This window comes from Mustela putorius, unplaced genomic scaffold (assembly GCF_011764305.1).
Source record: "Mustela putorius furo isolate JIRA1106 unplaced genomic scaffold, ASM1176430v1.1 tig00004053_pilon_pilon_pilon, whole genome shotgun sequence".
Lineage (NCBI taxonomy): Eukaryota > Metazoa > Chordata > Mammalia > Carnivora > Mustelidae > Mustela > Mustela putorius.
In genome coordinates this window covers 1,339,726-1,357,868 of record NW_025422186.1, presented here as the reverse complement: position 1 = coordinate 1,357,868, position 18,143 = coordinate 1,339,726, and positions in this window count along the sequence as shown.

Sequence of the window (18,143 nt, the reverse complement as noted above, 5' to 3'; positions counted from 1 at the left end):
CAGGCTTCTGCTGAGCTGTGTTCTCTGCTGCCGCAGTAACTCCCACTTCACCACCACAAACTACTTAAGATATATTATACTTTTATTGTGTATTTTCTGTCTTCCCCCATTAGCATGTAAACTCCATGAGTTAAGGGCTTGTCTCTTATTTGATACTGTATTTCTAGTGCCTACCACATAGTTCATGCTTTATAAACATTTGTTTAATGAATAAGTTCCAATTATAGATTCCTTCTAAGGGCTGGTCTCTTGGGTCTATTTCTAGATTCTCTATTCTCTTCCATTGGCCCATTTGTCTACTGCCCTGCCAATATCACTCCATCTTAATCATTATAGCTCTATAGTAATTCCTGATGTGAGGCAGAGTGAATTCCACAACTCATTCTTCAAAATTATATAGTGCGGAGTTTAAGACTGTGGAATCTGAATGTATACACACATACGAAGGGAAAAAGGAGTGTAGAATCTAGAAACAATTTCCCTTTCTGTATTTTCATTGTTAGTGTATAAGAAAGCCACTGATTTCTGCACATTGACTTTGTATCCTGCCATGTTACTGAATTACTCTATGAATTCTAGTTCTTTGGGAGTGGAGTCCTTTGGGTTTTCCATATAAAGAATCATGTCATCTGCGAAGAGAGAGAGTTTGACTTCTTCATTGCCAAGTTGGATACCTTTTATTTTTCTTTCTTGTTTGATTGCTGTTGATAGGACATCTAATAATATGTTGAACAAGAGTGGTGAGAGTGGTCATCCTTGTCATGTTCCTGATCTCAACGGGAAGGCTGCAAGCTTTTTCCCATTGAGGATGATATTTGCTGTGGGTCTTTCATAGATAGATTTGATGAAGTTCAGGAATGTTCCCTCTATCCCTATACTTTGAAGTGTTTTAATCAGGAACGGATGCTGGATTTTGTCAAATGCTTTTTCTGCATTGATTGAGAGGACCATGTGGTTCTTCTCTCTTCTCATATTAATTTGCTCTATCACATTAATTGATTTGTGAATGTTGAACCATCCTTGTAGCCCAGGGATGAATCCCACCTGGTCATGGTGGAAAATCTTTTTAATGTGCTGTTGGATCCTATTTGCTAGGATCTTGTTGAGAATCTTAGCATCCATATTCATCAGTGATATTGGTCTGAAATTCTCCTTTTTGGTAGGGTCTTTACCTGGTTTGGGGATCAGGGTAATGCTGGCTTCATAGAAAGGGTCTGGAAGTTTTCCTTCTGCTTCAATTTTTTGAAACAGCTTCAGGAGAATAGGTGTTATTTCTTCTTTGAAAGTTTGGTAGAATTCCCCAGGGAATCCGTCAGGTACTGGGCTCTTGTTTTTGGGGAGGTTTTTGATCACTGCTTCAATCTCATTACTAGATATCAGTCTATTCAGGTTGTCGATTTCTTCCTGGTTCAGTTTTGGTAGTTTATAGTTTTCCAGGAATGCATCCATTTCATCTAGGTTGCTTAGCTTATTGGCATATAACTGTTGATAATAACTTCTGATGATTGTTTCTACTTCCTTGGTGTTAGTTGTGATCTCTCCGTTTTCATTCATAATTTTATGAATTTGGGCTTTCTCTCTTTTCTTATGGATTAGTGTGGCCAATGGTTTATCGATCTTATTGATTCTTTCAAAAAACCAGCTTCTAGTTTCATTGATACGTTCTACTGTATCTCTGGTTTCTACCTCATTGATCTCAGCTCTAATCTTGATGATTTCCCTTCTTATGTGTGGAGTTGGTTTGATTAGAAACAATTTTCCTGGGTTTGAGTCACCCTGGCCAAATTCATTATAATCTTTCTGCATCTCAAATTTTCTCATATTTGAAATAGGCACAAAACAGTACCTACCTTCTAGGATTATTGTGAGGATTAAATAAGTTAATAATAGATGTAAAGCATATAATACATGATTAGAACACTGCCTGTAATATAGTAAGTGTTCAATAAATATCAGCTGCTAATTTTGACACTTTTCTCTTTGTTATAACTTTAATAATTAGCTTAAGTTCCACAAAAAATATGGTTTGAATTCTGACTGGAACTGTATTGAATTTATACATTACTTTAGGGGATCACTGACATATTTACAATATTGAGTCTTTCTATCTATGTACATGGCATACCTCTCTCCTCATTCAGACCCTTTAATGTCTTTCAACAAAGTTTTTAACATTTTATAGAGATATTAATATTTTGAATAAGATTTTTGCTATGCTCATATGAAAGATCAGCCTGTATTTTTTCTCTTTTAATGTTCTTGTCAATTTTATTTTCTTTATTTTTTTTAAGTTTTTCTATTTTTTGAGAGAGAGAGCTGGAGGAGTCAAGAAGGGCAGAGGGAGAATGAGCATTTTAAGCAGGCTCCATGCCCAGTGAGGAGTCCAATATGGGGCTTAATCTCACAACCCTGAGATCATGACCTGAACTGCAATCAAGAGTCAGATACTCAACTAACTGAGCCATACAGACACCCCTAATGCTCTTGGCAGTTTTATTATCAAGCTTATAAAATCAATTGGGGGAATTTTTCTTATTTTTCTATCCCCTAGCTGAGTTCTGTGAGACTGGATTTTTTTGTTTCTCACATGTTGACAGAACATACCTATGAAATCATCTGGATTGTGGTTTTCAAAGTGAGGAGTATGGTAGAATTTTACTTATTGATTCATTGCTCTAAAGTTTATAGGCCTATTAAGGTTTTCCATTTCAATTTCTTCTGTAGTCATTTTTGTTAAGTTATATTTTCCCAGAATATTGTTCATTTTGTCTAAGAATTCAGATTAATCAGTATGAAATAGTTCACAGCAATAAATTATTTTACTTTCTTCTGTGTTTCTAGTTACAAACTTTCTCTTTTAAAAAAAATTTATTTATTTATTTTTAAGAGAGAGAGAGAGAGGGAGAGAAAGCCCAAGCAGGGGGAGGGGCAGGCAGAGGGAGAAGCAAGTTCACCACTGAGCAAAGAACCCTATGCAGGACTCGATCCCAAAAGCCTGGGATCATGACCTGAGCCAAAGACAGCTTAACTGACTGAGACACCCAGGTGTTCCTCTAGTTACAAACTTTATTTCATTTTTTTCCTTTATCTCTTTATTAATTGATGACTGCGGCCAAAAGTTTTATCCATTTTCAAAAAAAAAAACCCATCTTTTTCAAGTATCAATTTGGTAGTTAAATTCTATCATAGTTTCAATTTCTTTTCATTGAGCTCTTGCCCTTATCTTTGTTATTGCCTTCCTTCTACTTTCTTTGGGTTTATATCATTGTTTCCTTTTTAACTTCTTAGGTTGGGTATCTAATGTATAAATGCTCATTCTTCCTGATTTCCTAATTAAGATATTTAAAGGCTATAAATTTGACTCTAAGCACACCCTACAGGTTTGGATGTGAGATATTTTTATTAGAATTTAGTTTTACATTAAGCTGCCTTCATTGTCCCATGATTTAATCAAATATGTGTTTTTAAGTTTCTGTATACATTTTCAAGGTTTATTTTGTTTTTGCTATTGATGTCTAACTTAATTGCACTGTAACCAGAGAATATGGTCTTTATGTTGTAGGTGTGTCTTTTGTAAAAGCATATAACTGGATTTTGAAAAAAATCAATTATCACGGTCAAGATGGCGGAGAAGTAGCAAGCTGAGACTGCTTCAGCTAGCCGGAGATCAGCTAGATAGCTTATCTAAAGATTGCAAACACCTGAAAATCCATCGGCAGATCGAAGAGAAGAAGAACAGCAATTCTGGAAACAGAAAATCAACCACTTTCTGAAAGGTAGGACCGGCGGAGAAGTGAATCCAAAGCGACGGGAAGATAGACCCCGGGGGGAGGGGCCGGCTCCCGGCAAGCGGCGGAGCAACCGCGCACAAAATCAGGACTTTTAAAAGTCTGTTCCGCTGAGGGACATCGCTCCAGAGGCTAAACCGGGGCGAAGCCCACGCGGGGTCAGCGTGGCCTCAGGTCCCGCAGGGTCACAGAAGGATCGGGGGTGTCTGAGTGTCGCAGAGCTTGCGGGTATTGGAACGGGAAAGCCGGCTACAGAGACAGAGCTGACAGTAAGCTCGCAGCTCCGTGTTACCTTGAACCGGTCGCAGGCTCGGTGAGCTCGGAGCGCGGCCGGAGGTCAGGCAGACGGGAGTAACTGGGCGCTGTTCTCTGAGGGCGCACTGAGGAGTAGGGCCCTGGGCTCTCGGCTCCTCCGGGCCGGAGACCAGGAGGCCGCCATTTGTATTCCCGTCCTCTGGAACTCTACGGAAAGCGCTCAGGGAACAAAAGCTCCTGAAAGCAAACCCGAGCGGATTACTCACCCCGGCCCCGGGTAAGGGCGGTGTAATTCCGCCTGGGGCAAAGACACTTGAGAATCACTACAACAGGCCCCTCCCCCAGAAGATCAACAAGAAATCCAGCCGAGACCAAGTTCACCTACCAAGGAGTGCGGTTTCAATACCAAGGAGAGCAGCAGAATTCCAGAGGAGGAGAAAGCCAAGCACGGAACTCATGGCTTTTTTCCTGTGATTTTTTTTAGTCTTGCAGTTAATTTAATTTTTTCTTTTTCATTTTTTTTTTCTCGCCTTCGGGTAAAATTTTTTTTTTTTTTAACTGTTACCTTTTTCTTTTTTAAAGATTTTTTACTAGTTTATCTAATATATATATATATATATATATTTTACATTTTTCTTAGGTGTTTTCTTTTTTTAAAATTCTTTTCTTTTCTTTTCTTTTCTTTTTTTTTTTCTTTTTTCTCTCTTCCTTTTTGAACCTCTTTTTATCCCCTTTCTCCCCACTCACGATTTTGGATCTCTTCTAATTTGGTTAAAGCATATTTTCCTGGGGTTGTTGCCACCCTTTTAGTATTTTACTTGCCCCTTCATTTACTCTTATCTGGACAAAATGACAAGACGTAAAAATTCAACACAAAAAAAAGAACAAGAGGCAGTACCGAAGGCTAGGGACCTAATCAATACAGACATCGGTAATATGTCAGATCTAGAGTTCAGAATGACAATTCTCAAGGTTCTAGCCGGGCTCGAAAAAGGCATGGAAGATATTAGAGAAACCCTCTCGAGAGATATAAAAGCCCTTTCTGGAGAAATAAAAGAACTAAAATCTAACCAAGTTGAAATCAAAAAAGCTATTAATGAAGTGCAATCAAAAATGGAGGCTCTCACTGCTAGGATAAATGAGGCAGAAGAAAGAATTAGTGATATAGAAGACCAAATGACAGAGAATAAAGAAGCTGATCAAAAGAGGGACAAACAGCTACTGGACCACGAGGGGAGAATTCGAGAGATAAGTGACACCATAAGACGAAACAACATTAGAATAATTGGGATTCCAGAAGAAGAAGAAAGTGAGAGGGGAGCAGAAGGTATACTGGAGAGAATTATTGGGGAGAATTTCCCCAATATGGCAAAGGGAACGAGCATCAAAATTCAGGAGGTTCAGAGAATGCCCCTCAAAATCAATAAGAATAGGCCCACACCCCGTCACCTAATAGTAAAATTTACAAGTCTCAGTGACAAAGAGAAAATCCTGAAAGCAGCCCGGGAAAAGAAGTCTGTAACATACAATGGTAAAAATATTAGATTGGCAGCTGACTTATCCACAGAGACCTGGCAGGCCAGAAAGAGCTGGCATGATATTTTCAGAGCACTAAACGAGAAAAAACATGCAGCCAAGAATACTATATCCAGCTAGGCTATCATTGAAAATAGAAGGAGAGATTAAAAAGCTTCCAGGACAAACAACAACTGAAAGAATTTGCAAATACCAAACCAGCTCTACAGGAAATCTTGAAAGGGGTCCTCTAAGCAAAGAGAGAGCCTACAAGTGGTAGATCAGAAAGGAACAGAGACCATATACAGTAACAGTCACCTTACAGGCAATACAATGGCACTAAATTCATATCTCTCAATAGTTACCCTGAATGTGAAGGGGCTAAATGCCCCTGTCAAAAGACACAGGGTATCAGAATGGATAAAAAAACAAAACCCATCTATATGTTGCCTCCAAGAAAACACATTTTAAGCCCCGAAGACACCTCCAGATTTAAAGTGAGGGGGTGGAAAAGAATTTACCATGCTAATGGACATCAGAAGAAAGCAGGAGTGGCAATCCTTATATCAGATCAATTAGATTTTAAGCCAAAGACTATAATAAGAGATGAGGAAGGACACTATATCATACTCAAAGGGTCTGTCCAACAAGAAGATTTAACAATTTTAAATATCTATGCCCCCAATGTGGGAGCAGCCAACTATATAAACCAATTAATAACAAAATCAAAGAAACACATAAACAATAATACAATGATAGTAGGGGACTTTAACACTCCCCTCACTGAAATGGACAGGTCATCCAAGCAAAAGATCAGCAAGGATATAAAGGCCTTAAACGACACACTGGACCAGATGGACATCACAGATATATTCAGAATATTTCATCCCAAAGCAACAGAATACACATTCTTCTCTAGTGCACATGGAACATTCTCCAGAATAGATCACATCCTCGGTCCTAAATCAGGACTCAACCGGTATCAAAAGATTGGGATCATTCCCTGCATATTTTCAGACCACAATGCTCTAAAGCTAGAACTCAACCACAAAAGGAAGTTTGGAAAGAACCCAAATACATGGAGACTAAACAGTATCCTTCTAAAGAATGAATGGGTCAACCGGGAAATTAAAGAAGAATTGAAAAAAATCATGGAAACAAATGATAATGAAAACAAACGGTTCAAAATCTGTGGGACACAACACAGGCAGTCCTGAGAGGAAAATATATAGCGGTACAAGCCTTTCTCAAGAAACAAGAAAGGTCTCAGGTACACAACCTAACCCTGCACCTAAAGGAGCTGGAGAAAGAACAAGAAAGAAACCCTAAGCCCAGCAGGAGAAGAGAAATCATAAAGATCAGAGCAGAAATCAATGAAATAGAAACCAAAAAAACAATAGAACAAATCAACGAAACTAGGAGCTGGTTCTTTGAAAGAATTAATAAAATTGATAAACCCCTGGCCCGACTTATCAAAAAGAAAAGAGAAAGGACCCAAATAAATAAAATCATGAATGAAAGAGGAGAGATCACAACTAACACCAAAGAAATACAAACTATTATAAGAACATACTATGAGCAACTCTACGGCAATAAATTTGACAATCTGGAAGAAATGGATGCATTCCTAGAAACATATAAACTACCACAACTGAACCAGGAAGAAATAGACAGCCTGAACAGACCCATAACCAGTAAGGAGATTGAAACAGTCATTAAAAATCTCCAAACAAACAAAAGCCCAGGGCCAGACGGCTTCCCGGGTGAATTCTACCAAACATTTAAAGAAGAACTAATTCCTATTCTCCTGAAACTGTTCCAAAAAATAGAAATGGAAGGAAAACTTCCAAACTCATTTTATGAGGCCAGCATCACCTTGATCCCAAAACCAGACAAGGATCCCACCAAAAAAGAGAGCTATAGACCGATATCCTTGATGAACACAGATGCGAAAATACTCAACAAAATACTAGCCAATAGGATTCAACAGTACATTAAAAAGATTATTCACCACGACCAAGTGGGATTTATTCCAGGGCTGCAAGGTTGGTTCAACATCCGCAAATCAGTCAATGTGATACAACACATCAATAAAAGTAAGAACAAGAACCATATGATACTCTCAATAGATGCTGAAAAAGCATTTGACAAAGTACAACATCCCTTCCTGATCAAAACTCTTCAAAGTGTAGGGATAGAGGGCACATACCTCAATATCATCAAAGCCATCTATGAAAAACCCACCGCAAATATCATTCTCAATGGAGAAAAACTGAAAGCTTTTCCCGCTAAGGTCAGGAACACGGCAGGGATGTCCATTATCACCACTGCTATTCAACATCGTACTAGAGGTCCTAGCCTCAGCAATCAGACAACAAAAGGAAATTAAAGGCATCCAAATCGGCAAAGAAGAAGTCAAATTATCACTCTTCGCAGATGATATGATACTATATGTGGAAAACCCAAAAGACTCCACTCCAAAACTGCTAGAACTTATACAGGAATTCAGTAAAGTGTCAGGATATAAAATCAATGCACAGAAATCAGTTGCATTTCTCTACACCAACAGCAAGACAGAAGAAAGAGATATTAAGGAGTCAATCCCATTTACAATTGCATCCAAAACCATAAGATACCCTGGAATAAACCTAACCAAAGAGACACAGAATCTATACTCAGAAAACTATAAAGTACTCATGAAAGAAATTGAGGAAGACACAAAGAAATGGAAAAATGTTCCATGCTCCTGGATTGGAAGAATAAATATTGTGAAAATGTCTATGCTACCTAAAGCAATCTACACATTTAATGCAATTCCTATCAAAGTACCATCCATCTTTTTCAAAGAAATGGAACAAATAATTCTAAAATTTATATGGAACCAGAAAAGACCTCGAATAGCCAAAGGGATATTGAAAAAGAAAGCCAACGTTGGTGGCATCACAATTCCGGACTTCAGGCTCTATTACAAAGCGGTCATCATCAAGACAGTATGGTACTGGCACAAAAACAGACACATAGATCAATGGAACAGAATAGAGAGCCCAGAAATAGACCCTCAAATCTATGGTCAACTAATCTTCGACAAAGCAGGAAAGAATGTCCAATGGAAAAAAGACAGCCTTTTCAATAAATGGTGCTGGGAAAATTGGACAGCCACATGCAGAAAAATGAAATTGGACCATTTCCTTACACCACACACAAAAATAGACTCAAAATGGATGAAGGACCTCAATGTACGAAAGGAATCCATCAAAATCCTTGAGGAGAACACGGGCAGCAACCTCTTCGACCTCTGCCGCAGCAACATCTTCCTAGGAACAACGCAAAAGGCAAGGGAAGCAAGGGCAAAAATGAACTATTGGGATTTCATCAAGATCAAAAGCTTTGCACAGCAAAGGAAACAGTTAACAAAATCAAAAGACAACTGACAGAATGGGAGAAGATATTTGCAAACGACATATCAGATAAAGGACTAGTGTCCAGAATCTATAAAGAACTTAGCAAACTCAACACCCAAAGAACAAATAATCCAATCAAGAAATGGGCAGAAGACATGAACAGACATTTCTGCAAAGAAGACATCCAGATGGCCAACAGACACATGAAAAAGTGCTCCATATCACTCGGCATCAGGGAAATACAAATCAAAACCACAATGAGATATCACCTCACACCAGTCAGAATGGCTAAAATCAACAAGTCAGGAAATGACAGATGCTGGCGAGGATGCGGAGAAAGGGGAACCCTCCTACACTGTTGGTGGGAATGCAAGCTGGTGCAACCACTCTGGAAAACAGCATGGAGGTTCCTCAAAATGTTGAAAATAGAACTGCCCTATGACCCAGCAATTGCACTATTGGGTATTTACCCTAAAGATACAAATGTAGTGATCCAAAGGGGCACATGCACCCGAATGTTTATAGCAGCAATGTCCACAATAGCCAAACTATGGAAAGAACCTAGATGTCCATCAACAGATGAATGGATCAAGAAGATGTGGTATATATACACAATGGAATACTATGCAGCCATCAAAAGAAATGAAATCTTGCCATTTGCAACAACATGGATGGAACTAGAGCATATCATGCTTAGCGAAATAAGTCAAGCAGAGAAAGACAACTATCATATGATCTCCCTGATATGAGGAAGTGGTGATGCAACATGGAGGCTTAAGTGGGTAGAAGAATAAATGAAACAAGATGGGATTGGGAGGGAGACAAACCATAAGTGACTCTTAATCTCACAACAAACTGAGGGTTGCCGGGGGGAGGGGGTTTGGGAGAAGGGGGTGGGATTATGGACATTGGGGAGGGTATGTGATTTGGTGAGTGCTGTGAAGTGTGTAAACCTGGTGATTCACAGACCTGTACCCCTGGGGATAAAAATATATGTTTATAAAAAATAAAAAATTAAAAAAAAATCAATTATCACTTTGAAATTTCAGTATTTAACTGGTAGACTTCATACAATAACATGTATTTTGATCACTAACATTTTTTATTTATTTATACTATCTAATTTAATGTTTTCTACTCACTCTGATTTTTCAATGCTTCTTTTTTTTCCCTTTCTTATCTTCTTTACAAGCATCTGAACTTTTATTATTTAATTTTTCCTTCTACTGCTTTGTATGTTGTATACTCTTTCTAGTCTTTTAGAAATTATCCTTAGATTTTAATATTCATACTTAAATGAACCAAGTCTAAATTTAATTAGTATCTATACCTTGCTTCCAGTGATACAAGGACCTCCTAATGCTTTAATGTTGATCACCGCCTCGGCTTACTTATTACTGTTGTTCACTAATTTAATTCCACCTTTTTAAAAACTCCCCAACTCAGCCCCTATATTGTTTAACATAGGTAATGGTTGTTTATATTTATCTAAATTCATTCTCTCATTATTCTTTCTTTCATCTCATTCTTCTTCCTTTCTTCTGGAAATTCATTATAGAAGACCTGTTAGTGAGGATCTGATTTTACATGTCTGAAATTATCTTTATTTAGCTGTTATTTTTTCAACATTAGCTTTTTAAGTATAAATATTCTAGACTGACAGATATTTTCCTTTGGCACTTTTAAAGTACAGTTGATCCTTAACATACATTTGAACTGTGCAGCCCACTTACACATGAACTTTTTAATAAATATAGCATAGTACTATAAATGCTTTTCTTAATAGCATTTTCTTTTCTCTAACTTACTTTATTATAAGAATACAGCCTATAATACATGTAACATGCAAAATGTGGGTTTATCTACTATTTATGTTATCAGTTATGCCTCCAGTCAGCACTAGGCTATTAGTAGTTAAGTTTTAGAGAAGCCAACATTTACTTACAGATTTTCAACTGCACAGGGGTCAGCACTCCTAAGCACCCACACTGTTCAAGGGCCAACTGTATTATTCCTTTATCTTCTGACATTGTTGCTTTTGAGAAGTCTGGCCTCAGTTTAATAATCATTCTTTAAGGGATAATCCATCATTTCTGTCCGGCTCCTTTTCAGACATCCTTTATCTTTTTACTACAATGTGTCTATGCACATCTTTCTTTGGATTTGTCCTGCCTGAGATTTGTTGCAATTCTTGAATTTAAGGATTCAACTTTTTCATCAGTAAAGGAAAACTATCATCCATTATTCTTTGAATTTTGCTTTTCTCTCACTTTCTGCATTCTCCATCTAGAAATGCAATTATATTTATCTTAGATTTTTCATTTTATCTTTAATATTTGTTTAATTTCTCATTTATAATTCCTACCCTTCTCTCTCTCTCTGCTGTATTATGAGTAATTTCTTCAGATCTACTTTTCAGATCACTAACAGTTTCTTTATTTCTCTCTAATTTGTTATTTAACCTGCCCACTGAATTTTTTTAAGTTGGCAATTCATTTTTTTTATTCTAGAACGCCTATTTTGTTCTCTGAAAAACTTACCTAAACTTTCAAGTGAAAGTCCTGTCCACAGGAAACACACATGAAAAAGAAATAAGAGGCAGCCATAATGGTAAAAAGAAGTTAAACTGTCACTATTTGCAGCTGATAGTATATTATATACATACAAAATCCTAAAGACTCCATCAAAAAATAATAAATGAATTCTGTAGTTATAGGATACAAAATCAATACCCAGGAATCAGTTCCCTTTCTACCCACTAATAACAAAGAAGAAAGAGAAATTAAGAAAACAACATAATTTATAATTACACAAAAAGAATAAAATAACTAGGAATAAATTTAATCAAAGAGGCAAAATACCTGTATCCTAAAAACTACAAAACACTGATGAAAAAAACTGAAGATGACAAAAAAAAAAAAAAAATGGAAAGATATTCCATGCTCAGGGATTGGAAGAAATAACATTGTTAAATCATCTATACTACCCAAAGCAATCTACAAATTCAAAGCAATCCCTATAAAAATATTAATAACATTTTCCACAAAACTAGAATACTAAAATTTGCATGTAACTACAGAAGACCATGAATAACCAAAGCAATATTGAGAAAGAACAGAGCTGGAGTCATCACAATTCCAGATTTCAAGATATACTTCAAAGCTTTAGTAATCAAAGCTTTAGTAATCAAATCAAACAGTATGCTACTGACACAAAAATAGACACATATATAAGTGGAATGAATAGCAAGCCCAAAAGTAAACTCATGATTACACAATCAATTAACCTATGTCAAAGAAGGCAAAGAATATACAATGGGAAAAAGACATTCTCTTCTAGTACTGGGAAAATTGATAGCTACATGTAAAAGAATGAAACTGAAACACCTTGTAGCATCATACACAAAAATAAACTAAAAATGGATTAAAGACCTAAATGTGAGACCCAAAACTATAAAAATCCTAGAAGAGAACATAGGCAGTAATTTCTCTGACACCAATCATAGCAGCATTATTCTAGCTATGTATCCTAAGGCAAGGGAGACAAAACCAAAAAATAAACTGTTGGGACTATATCAAAATAAAAAACTTTTCCCCAGCAAAGAAAACCATCAAAAAACAAAAAGACAGCCCACTGAATGGGAGAAGATATTTGCAAATGATATATCTGATAAAGGAATATATATACCTGATATATCCAAAAACATAAAGAACTTAAACAACTCAATTCCAAAAAGCCCCAAACAGTCTGATTTAAAATGATGAGAGGACCTGAAAAAATATTTTTTTCCAAAGACATACAGATGGCAAACAGACACATGAAAAGATGCTCCAACAGCATGAATCATCAGGGAAGTGCAATCAAACAACAATGATGGGGGGGACAAGATGGTGGGGAAGTAGGAGGAGGCGCCTTTTAAACCTGTACCCTAAAGTGAGCTGATTACCAACCAAAGAACTCCGATCACCCATGAAATCAGCCTGAGATCAGAATTATACACGTCTGGATCTCTACAGGGGCAGAAGATGCCTGTGGGCAGGTAAAGTGGAGTGGGAACGGTGAACTGATATTGCAAGTTAAACAAAAGGGGGAGGGAGCCACCGGAGGCGACCAGTTGGAAAGTAATACCCCTAATACAAGCGAGAGTGCCCTGCGTCTGGGGACCAGCATTAACTTGGAGACTGGTTAACTTAAAGACTGGTTGAAAGCACTCCAAAAGAGCAAAGGATTGCAGGGCGGAAATTGTGGGAATCAGGGCTGCTAGGGACAGGGGCTTAAGTCCCCGGTCCCAGGACAGCCTCCCCTGGCGCTGAGCCACAGAGAGTGCAACTGAGAAACCAGGCCTTGGTCCCTAAGCTGCCAGGGCACCCGAGAACGCATGGGGTCCAGCTCCTGTGAGGGGCTGGAAGCCTCGCCAGAGGACAGAACACACAAGCCCTGCTATAGAGGCTGAGATGCGCGCGCCTCTCATTCTCCCCTGAAAGAGGTACACAAAGGCCCAGCTGGCGCTCTGTGACCCGCGCCATTGTTTCAGAGCCTAAGACTAGCGCCCCAAACTCTCCCCTGAAAGAGGTGCATTAAGTCCCGGCCTGGTGCTTTTGGACCTGTGTTCCATTCTCAGAGCCTGAAATGCGTGTGCGACCCACAGCCTCCCCTGAAAGAAGTGCACCCACGCTCTTAGACCCAGAAATACCAGGCATTCCCAGCCCCAGCCAGTGGGAAAACCTCAGTGTGCAATCACTGCTTGGAACCTCTCTGGCAATCTGGAGCTGCCCAGACAGCAGCTGCTGCCATGGTTTTGGGTACAAGCAAAAGATCCTGCATCCCCAAGGACCCCAACTCGGAACCTGCTCTGCCAGCGGCCAAGGGGGAACTTATTTGGGCTCTGCAGCCAGACTGAGGCTTCTCTCTGAGAGGGAGGTCAGGATGCAGTTTGTTTTCCTCTAAAACTACAAAAACCATCAAAAGCGGTCAAGGTGAGAGAAAAAAAAAAAAGTGAACAAACATAAAAACTGCCAGAGAACAAAAGCCTGAAAAAAACCAGTTTCCTCAGAGCCCACCCCCTTGAGGGGAGCGGGGCGACTTAACTCAGGGAACATCATTGACAATGCTCTCACTGAGTTCCAATCTAATCTAAATTCTCTCAAAGCTAGGGTAACTGAGACAGAAGATAGAATTAGTGATCTGGAGGACAAACAGATAGAAAGGATCAGAAGGAAGCCTGGAACAAACAGCTTAGAAACCACAAAAACAGAATCAGGGAAATAAATGATGCCATGAAACGTTCCACCGTCAGAATTATTGGAATCCCTGAAGGGGAGGAGAAAGAAAGAAGTCTAGAAGATACAGTGGAACAAGTTCTTCATGAAAATTTTCCCAATCTTGCAAATAGAACAAGCATTCATGTACTAGAGGCCGAAAGGTCTCCACCCAAGATTCTACATTCCAAAAAAACATCAAGGCACCTGATAGTCAAATTGAGAAATCATAATAGTAGGTATAATCCCTTGAAAGCCGCTAGGACAAAGAGGCTCCTTACCTACAGAGGAAAGCCCATCAGAATAATGTCAGACCTGTCCACAGAGACCTGGCAAGCCAGAAAGGCCTGGCAAGATATATTCAGGGCATTAAATGAGAAGAACATGCAGCCAAGAATACTTTATCCAGCGAGACTGACATTCAAAATGGATGGAAAGATAAAGAGTTTCCAAGACTGGCAAGGCTTAAAAGACTACACAACCACCAAGCCGACACTGCAGGAGATATTAAGGGGGGGGGGTTCTATAAAAGAGGAAAAATACTAAGAATAGCATTGAACAGAAATAAAGAGACAATCTACAGAAAGAAAAGACTTCAAAGGTAACAGGATGTCAATAAAAACGTATCTATCAATAATCACTCTCAATGTGAATGGCCTAAATGCACCCATAAAATGGCACAGGGTTGCAGATTGGATAAAACAACAGGACCCATCCATATGTTGTCTACAAGAGACCCATTTTGAACCTAAAGATACACCCAGACTGAAAGTGAAGGGATGGAGAAGCATCTTTCATGCCAATGGGTCTCAAAAGAAGGCTAGGGTAGCGATTCTCATATCAGATAAATTAGGTTTTAAACTAAAGACTGTAGTCAAGGATACAGAAGGACACTACATAATTCTTAAAGGGACTATCCACCAAGATGATCTAACAGTTATAAATATCTATGACCCCAATATAGGAGCAGCCAATTACATAAGAAAACTGTTAACCAAATAAAGAAACCAGAGATACAGTAGAACGTATCAATGAAACTAGAAGCTGGTTTTTTGAAAGAATCAATAAGATCGATAAACCATTGCCCACACTAATCCAAAAGAAAAGAGAGAAAGCCCAAATTCATAAAATTATGAATGAAAATGGAGAGATCACAACTAACACCAAGAAAGTAGAAACAATCATCAGAAGTTATTATAAACAGTTACATGCCAATAGCTAAGCAACCTAGATGAAATGGATGCATTCCTGGAAAACTATAAACTACCAAAACTGAACCAGGAAGAAATCGACAACCTGAATAGACTGATATCTAGTAATGAGATTGAAGCAGTGATCAAAAACCTCCCCAAAAACAAGAGCCCAGTACCTGACGGATTCCCTGGGGAATTCTACCAAACTTTCAAAGAAGAAATAACACCTATTCTCCTGAAGCTGTTTCAAAAAATTGAAGCAGAAGGAAAACTTCCAGACCCTTTCTATGAAGCCAGCATTACCCTGATCCCCAAACCAGGCAAAGACCCTACCAAAAAGGAGAATTTCAGACCAATATCACTGATGAATATGGATGCTAAGATTCTCCACAAGATCCTAGCAAATAGGATCCAACAGCACATTAAAAAGACTATCCACCATGACCAGGTGGGATTCATCCCTGGGCTACAAGGATGGTTCAACATTCACAAATCAATTAATGTGATAGAACAAATTAATATGAGAAGAGAGAAGAACCACATGGACCTCTCAATCAATGCAGAAAAAGCATTTGACAAAATCCAGCATCCGTTCCTGATTAAAACGCTTCAAATCTAGGGATAGAGGGAACATTCCTGAACCTCATCAAATCTATCTATGAAAGACCCACAGCAAATATCATCCTCAATGGGAAAAAGCTTGCAGCCTTCCCGTTGAGATCAGGAACACGACAAGGATGACCACTCTCACCACTCTTGTTCAACATAGTATTAGAAGTCCTAGCAACAGCAATCAGACAACAAAGAGAAATAAAAGGTATCCAACTTGGCAATGAAGAAGTCAAACTCTCTCTCTTCGCAGATGACATGATTCTTTATATGGAAAACCCAAAAGACTCCACCCCCAAACTACTAGAACTCATACAGCAATTCAGCAATGTGGCGGGATACAAAGTCAATGCACAAAAATCAGTGGCGTTATTATACATTAACAATGAAAATACAGAAAGGGAAATTAGAGAATAGATTCCATTTACTATAGCACTAAGAACCATAAGATACCTGGGAATAAACCTCACCAAAGAGATAAAGGATCTCTACTCAAAAAACTACAGAACACTCATGAAAGAAATTGAAGACAAAAAAAGTTGGAAGACCATTCCATGCTCTTGGATTGGAAGAATAAACATTGTTAAAATGTCTCTACTGCCTAGAGCAATCTATACTTTTAATGCCATTCCGATCAAAATTCCACCAGTATTTTTCAAAGAGCTGGAGCAAATAATCCAAAAATTTAAATGGAATCAGAAGAGACCCCGAATTGCTAAGGAAATGTTGAAAAACAAAAATAAAACTGGGGGCATCATGTTACCTGATTTCAAGCTTTATTACAAAGCTGTGATCACCAAGACAGCATGGTACTGGCATAAAAACAGGCACATAGACCAGTGGAACAGAGTAGAGAGCCCAGATACAGATCCTCAACTCTATGGGCAAATAATCTTTGACAAAATGGGAAAAAATATGCAATGGAGAAAAGACAGTCTCTTCAATAAATGGTGCTGGGAAAACTGAACAGCTATATGTAGAAGAATGAAACTCGACCATTCTCTTACACCATACACAAAGATAAACTCAAAATGGATAAAAGACCTCAACGTGAGACAGGAATCTATCAGAATCCTAGAGGAGAACATAGGCAGTAATGTTTTCGATATCAGCCACAGCAACTTCTTTCAAGATATGTCTCCAAAGGCAAAGGAAACAAAAGTGAAAATAAACTTTTGGGACTTCATCAAAATCAAAAGCTTCTGCACAGCAAAAGAAACACTCAAGAAAACAAAGAGGCAACCCATGGAATGGGAGAAGATATTTGCAAATGACAGTAGAGACAAAAGGTTGATATCCAGGATCTATAAAGAACTCCTGAAACTCAACACACACAAAACAGACAATCATATCAAAAAATGGCAGAAGATATGAACAGACACTTTTCCAATCAAGACATACAAAGGGCTATCAGACACATGAAAAAATGTTCATCATCACTAGCCCTCAGGGAGATTCAAATTAAAACCACATTGAGATATCACCTTACACCTGTTAGAATGGCCAAAATTAGCAAGATAGGAAACAACATGTGTTGGAGGGGATGTGGATAAAGGGGAACCCTCTTCCATTGTTGGTTGGAATGCAAGTTGGTGCAGCCTCTTTGGAGAACAGTGTGGAGATTCCTCAAGAAATTAAAAATAGAACTTCCCTATGACCCTGCCATTGCACTCCTGGGTATTTACCCCAAAGATACAGATGTAGTGAAAAGAAGGGCCATCTGTACCCCAATGTTCATAGCAGCAATGGCCATGGTCGCCAAACTGTGGAAAGAACCAAGATGCCCTTCAACGGACGAATGGATAAGGAAGATGTGGTGCATATACACTATGGAGTATTATGCCTCCATCAGAAAGGATGAATACCCAGCTTTTGTAGCAACATGGACGGGACTGGAAGAGATTATGCTGAGTGAAATAAGTGAAACAGAGAGAGGTAATTATCATATGGTTTCACTTATTTGTGGAGCATAACAAATAGCATGGAGAACATGGGGAGTTAGAGAGGAGAAGGGAGTTGGGGGAAATTGGAAGGGGAGGTGAACCATGAGAGACTATGGACTCTGAAAAACAATCTAAGGGTTTTGAAGGGGCGGGGGTGGGAGGTCCTGGTACCAGGTGGTGG